Source organism: Tiliqua scincoides, chromosome 3 (genome assembly GCF_035046505.1).
Source record: "Tiliqua scincoides isolate rTilSci1 chromosome 3, rTilSci1.hap2, whole genome shotgun sequence".
Lineage (NCBI taxonomy): Eukaryota > Metazoa > Chordata > Lepidosauria > Squamata > Scincidae > Tiliqua > Tiliqua scincoides.
Genome location: NC_089823.1, coordinates 176,142,099 through 176,148,879, shown reverse-complemented (window position 1 = coordinate 176,148,879; position 6,781 = coordinate 176,142,099). Strand labels below are relative to the sequence as shown.

At 44.5% G+C, this 6,781-nt stretch overlaps 1 pseudogene; it reads right to left on the bottom strand.

Annotated features, from left to right (window-relative positions):
* Nucleotides 1-5,020: 5,020 nt before the first annotated feature.
* On the bottom strand, nucleotides 5,021-5,139 carry LOC136646237 (5S ribosomal RNA; annotated as a pseudogene).
* Between the last annotated feature and the right edge of the window lie 1,642 nt (nucleotides 5,140-6,781).

Sequence of the window (6,781 nt, the reverse complement as noted above, 5' to 3'; positions counted from 1 at the left end):
ATCTGGTTTCAGACTGGGCTTTGGGACGGAAACTGCCTTGGTCGCCTTGGTGGATGACCTATGCCGGGGACTGGACAGGGGGAGTGCGTCCCTGTTGGTCCTGCTGGACCTCTCAGCGACTTTCGATACCATCAACCATGGTATCCTTCTGGCCGAGTTGGCCAAGTTGGGAGCTGGAGGCACTGTTTTGCGGTGGTTCCGCTCCTACTTGGAGGATCGGTCCCAGATGGTGGTGCTGGGGGATGCTTGTTCGACACCTTGGCACTTGAGGTGCGGGGTGCCACAGGGTTCAATTCTGTCCCCCATGCTATTTAACATCTACATGAAACCGCTGGGACAGGTCATCCGGGGGTTTGGAGTGGGGTGCCATCAATATGCCGATGACACCCAGCTCTATCTCTCCTTTCCTCCAGATTCCAGGGTGGCGGCTGAGGGCCTGGAGTGCTGTCTGGAGGCAGTGAGGATCTGGATGGGGGCTAACAAGCTGAAATTAAATACGGATAAGACAGAGGCTCTCCTGGTTTGGAAATCCTTGATGCAGGTGCTGGACTATTGGCTTGCGCTGAATGGGGTTGCACTCCCCCTGAAGGAGCAGGTTTGCAGCTTGGGGGTCCACCTGGACTCGCAGCTGCTCCTGGATTCCCAGGTGGTGGCTGTGGCTAGGGGGGCCTTCGCTCAGCTTCGGCTGGTGCGCCAGCTGTGGCCATACTTGGATTGTGCAGACCTGACCACGGTGATCCATGCCACGGTGACATCGAGGTTAGATTATTAGATTATTGTAACGCGCTCTGTGTGGGGCCTATACTGCTTTAAAGCCCTATACTGCTCTGGGCCAGGGTATCTTAGAGATCGCCTACTCCCGTACAATCCGGCTCGTCCTCTCAGGTCATCAGAGAAGGCCTTTTTACAAGTGCCGCTGCCTAGGGAGGTACGTGGGGCGGCTGCAAGAAATAGGGCCTTCTCAGTAGTGGCACCAACGCTATGGAATTCCCTTCCCCTTGACTTAAGAATGGCTCCCTCTCTTGAGACTTTTTGGCGAGGCCTGAAGACCTTTCTGTTTAAACAAGCCTTCTGAATTCTCAGCCTTTTAAACATCTTTTCAACATCTTTTAATATTTTTTACAGGCCTGATTCTTTTATATTTGCTGCTCTATGCTCTTTTTACCTGACTACTTTTTATCTGACTACTGTTTTTATGATATGTGTTAATATGCTTTTATCTGTTTTTAAATTATGTTTTTAATCTGTTTTAACCTGTTGTAAGCCGCCTTGAAGGAAGCCGTCCCTTTGGGAGAAAGGCGGGGTAAAAATAAAGTTATTATTATTATTATTAGACCAGCAGTTTTCAGCCTTCTTCATCTCATAGCACACTGAGAAGGCACTAAAATTGTCAAGGCGCACATCAGTTTTTTGACAATTGACAAGGCACACTGCACTACTGGCTGGGGGCCTCACATCCTCCAATGACCCTACTAATGTATAACCCTCCTCCCCCCAATTCCAACAGCACACCGGCAGACCATTCGCAGCATACTAATGTGTCATAGCACAGTGATTGAAAATTGCTGTAATAGCAATAATCTGGTATATATCTTCTACAACCTTAAGAGTGTATTTACATTGTTATTTACCAGGAAAGTGTGCCACAAGGTGATACAGTATAGAATCTCTAACAGTGCATTGACTGGCGTTTTGGACTTACTGAAACAGGGTGATTCTGGCTAGCTCTTTTGACCCATCTTCTGTGTATTGGCTGTGAGGAGCCAGGAGTTAAAAAACATGGCTCTGAGTCAGTGTTGTGTTGACCCAGTATAGGTTAGAAATGGCGATGTCTACCCTACCTTCTCTTATCCCATTATCTTAAGTTATATGCACTACTGATCAGGCCTGAGGAGAGGCATGGGATGGGGGACATCATTCTCAGAGCCTAGGTTCCCAGGTGGCCTGGGCCATGACAAAACAATCTATACAGTACAAAACAAATTTGTTTATTAGGAAGGTTGGCCCAATCAGGCATCTTGCCCCAAGCCCAATACCAGCTCTCAGCAGCCCTGCTAATGGTTTGTTGTTAAATAGGAATTAAAGAGTATTAACTGGCTGCAAAGCCTTTGTGTTAATAATGAAGTTGTGAGGCTTTTCACCCAGTGCGTGTTCTGTCTCTTCTTCTTTTTGTCCATGCACAGAACCTGCGTTTTCAGGGTCTGCCAAGTCAAACGAATGGTTACTCTCAGCTGGGACCTCTATAAATAGTGATAACGTCACTATACATTCTGACGAAGAGGACAAGGGGGAATGTTCTTATCATACAATGTTTTATCACAGGCATGCTACAGAAGCCAACATTTTTATTAAAAATTGATAAAAGAGAATAAAATCCCTCAAAAAGAAAAAAAGAGAAAAAAAAGCACCGGCTAGCAAACAGTAAAGCTCAGGAAAATCCCACTATTTAGGCATTTTATTGAAAAAGGAGCAAAATCTCTCCTGCAAGTGAACGCACTCAAATATTGAAGTTTATTTATTGTTTTTAAATTGAACATTCTGTCTAGAACACTAACGGCCCATTCCTATTTGCAGGATATGATGTCAGATCTTGCAATCCACCATTATATTCCTGTGGGCTGCTGGCATGGCAGGTGCTCTGCAAAGCTGCTGCCAATGCAACGCCCAGGAAGTCATGTGTGGGCCACAGTAAGTGGTACACATGTAGGTGGTAGCAGACATGGGTCAAAATGGAGATCGGGGCAGGCGGGGGTGGAATGGGTGGATCTCAGTAGCAGCTGTGCTTCTCACAGCCTGGACCCACCCCAAAGAGGCTTCTGATTTACACCTGTGGGGAGGACCCTAGTGCTTGATGTCCTGCATCAGACTGTTTCCTACCCATTCTGTGAGAAACTTCTCACTTGGTAGAGTAGGGCTAAAGGAACTAGTCATCTTGACATATTGTTGCAAAATGCAATGTCTCTTTTCCTCTGGAAATTCACCAATGGGGTCCATAAATATGTTACTAATATCAGAGAACGTGTTTGCTTTAGACCCAGAGAATATTTACTACACCAATACAAGTCAAAAAGTTTTAATTTTTCACCTCCTGTTAGCTGACCAAATTGCACAGCATGAGAAATGAAGAAGGGTCAGGAGAGACGCCAGCACTCACAGGAGAAAGAGCAAATATGCTCATAAAATACAAGCATGAACAGAGCTATTTGCAAATAGTCTGACCACTGTGAAAATTCATAGAAATGAATTTAGTGAACTTTACTTAGCTCTGGGCATGTAATAATGCTAGCAGAACACTTGTACAGATGACAGGAACAGCTGTGCTTACACAAGACAATAAAACATCTAAGCCCATGAAGCACTCGCTGCGGTTGAGGAAGAAGAGAACCACTGTGCACTGTGGATCAAGTGTTAGACTTGGGTTTGAATGGGCAGAGAGGCCTGAATTCAAACTTCTATTCAGCTATGAGACACAATGGTGTAACTTGGGTGGAGTCGGAGGAGCACCTGCCCCAGGTGCTATGCCAAAGGGGGTGCATGATTGCCTCTAAGCTCCCCACAAGGCACTGGCAGCTTTGTGCACCCTGTTCCTTCTTCTGTGGAGGTTCCCCTTTGGACAGCCTCCACAGGAGAAGAAACAGGGTGCATGAAGCCACTGCAGCGAACGTCCCTCCTCTGGGGAGAACCTGGAAATGACATCACTGCACCAGGCCCTGGGGTTATGCATTATGCCTCTGATGGAACATACAAGATGACGGGCTTGAAGCCACTTCAGATTCTGCTAGATTAAGAGCAAGATACTACAGCCTCTAATTACATAAAGTCAAGTTTGACATGCAAGGAATGCTTGTTGTGGTTATTTTTGTATGTTTCAATTACCAAACCAATGTTATCACTGAGGACTGGTATAGTGGCTGAAAGACTGAGCTGTGACTAAGAAATTGCACCTTGGCCATTAATTCACTTACAGCTCAATCCTGTGGCTGGGCAGCACTGCTGGGACTTGTGTTTTGGCTGCGCAGCCTGACTTATGGCGTCACAAAATGGGGCGCTCTACAGAGTACTGGTGGACTGCTGCTGGAAACTAAGAAAAGTGCTGGCTATGTGGCAGTGGCCTTTTTGAAGTCTCTGGTGCTGGTAAGTTAGCAGGAAGGGAGGATTGTGGATGGTGAGAGGGAGGGTGTTCCATCGGAGGAACCAAGGGGCAGGGAGGAAAAGGAAGGGAGTGGAACTGGTGGCAGTGGGGCACACCAGAGCCTATATTCTATTTCTAAAATTTCCCTACCCCTTTTCCCTCCTTGAACATATGCCACTAAAACAGTGGTTCTCAAGCTTTTTGCATTGGTACCCTCTTTTCAGAAGGAAAATCTGTCAGGACCCACTGGAAGTGATGTCATGACCGGAAGTGACATCATCAAGCAGGAACTTTTTAACAATCTTAGGCTGCCATCCTAGCCACACTAACCTAGGAGTAAGTCTCATTTACTATCATTGTTAAAAGCATATACATAGTAATAATAGCCTGTTCAAAGTACAGATTTGTAGCATTTCCCCAAATGCAGTCACATACCATGGTAACATCAAGTCTAATATATTAAAAGTAAAATATTGAAATGAATGGGGACTCACCTGGAACTGGCTCATGACCCATTTAGTGGGTCCCGACCCACAGTTTGAGAAACACTACACTAGAAGATGTGGCATATGTCCAAAAGAGAACCATAAGTCATCCAAATAATTTTTACTTACTCCCTGTCTGCCTCAGATCACTCCCCCCCCCCCCACACACACACAGATGCAGTGTGAGCCTTTTTGGCATGGCTGTATTGGTGTTGGTGACAGGATAGGATAGTAGATACCATAAACCTTTATTGGCATTAGAACAATAAATAAGGATATTAATAAGACAGGATAGGATTGCAGCCTTGGTCCTCGATCCTATATGCACTTACCACTGAACTAAGTGGGACTTAGTTCTGAGCAGAATGGTTGGCAACCTTCAGTCTCGAAAGACTATGGTATAAGCCTACAGCACCCGGTATTTCCAGGTGGTCTCCCATCCAAGTACTAACCAGGCCTGACCCTGCTTAGCTTCTGAGATCAGACGAGATCAGGCATGTGCAGGGTAACAAGCAGAAATGCATTGGATTGTACTGTAGGTGGCCTGAGGCAAGCAGCTCCCTTTCAGCCTCAGCTGCAATATGAGGATAATATTTACAAGCCTTACATGGTTGTAAGGATTATGTCAATACAGCACATGCAAAATGCTATAAAAATGCTAAGTATGATTATCAACCTTGTATAAGCAAAAGGATTTGTGTCTTGGGCTTGCAGCCCAAGTCCATAAGCCCCTATTGAATTAGTCATAATTATTGCACAGTGTTTCTTTATATAAATTTTTCTGCATGCAACAACTGGCAGTTTTAACATGCAGGGACCCCTTCACAGGACTGTTTAGCTGTGTAGGTATTAGAATTGCCTTTTGGCAACCACTCCACCTTCAAAAGAAGCTCTCCAGGTGGGTCCAAACAGAAACTCTGGGTCCTTCCAAATGGAGTATTTAGTCCAGGATTGTCAAACTTTGTCCACGCGCTCTTTGCAAGTGGTTCATGCAGCATCATCACCCATGTAGCAGCCCCCTATTGTTCAACCTCGCTTTCCTCCAGGCCTGTGACTGGCCTGTGACTTCTGGTCACGACTGGCAGACATGAACTGCAGGCCAAGTTAGAACAAAGCCTTTTATAGTCTCCATGTATTTTCTGCTTTTCCCTGGGCATTATTTTAACCCCCCCCCCCATTGCCTCTGAACAACTTATGTCTCCATGTGTTTCTGACTTGGTCTGCATGTTTTCACTCTGCAAGAGGTGTGTGGCAAACAGTTCATTGTTCTCACGTGGTTCTACATGCCTGTATTATAATTCTCATGTGTATGAGAATTATAAATAAGATCTTATAAATGAGATCTTATAAATAAGATCAGTAAAGTTCATTCATTCATATAAGTTTCATCTCTAATGTATTCATTTATGTAAATTTATTCAAATTTTGAAATGTAAATTAATTCTTTTTTGCCAGCCCCCGAGATAGTGACAGAGAGATGTTCAGAATGTTTATCACTGCCCTGAACCAGTGACTGCTTATGAACTTAGGAGTTCTGATGCATATATGGAGTTCTTCCATCCTTAAAATGGGAGGGATGCAACATTCACAGGTATGCATATGCACTGAAAGTCCTCCTGTTGAAACAAATGGAGACCCTACCCACAGACAGCAGAGGAGGTCCATGAACACATCTGAATGTGTTCTGAATCCAACACACATCTGAATCCAAGTCTGAACAGGGTTTATACTGATACACTAGTATCAAGACTATTTCTTCCAGATGGCAAATCCAACATCCATCTATTGCAGTGGGTAATGCAGACACATCTAGCTTAGCTGTCTGTTTTTCAGATTGCCTTTAAATGGAAGAGTGACAGGCTGCTGAACCTGGAAATGAATTTCTTTTAACTCTTAAATTAATTACCACAAGGCTATATAAATACAGCACACAAATTTAATAAAAGAAGGTGCTCCAGATGGTGGAAGGCAGGCTTTTATAAATTCAGAACATTCCTCATTATAATTGCAATACTATGCCCAGATTCAGACTGACACTTTGGGGAATTTGTAGATGAGATACCTTACAAGCTGCTGTGAGGCATAATATTCAGAGAGTTTATTGTCACTGGAAATGCATAATGACAATTGAAAAAAAAAAAAAAAGACACCCAGAGCTCCATTA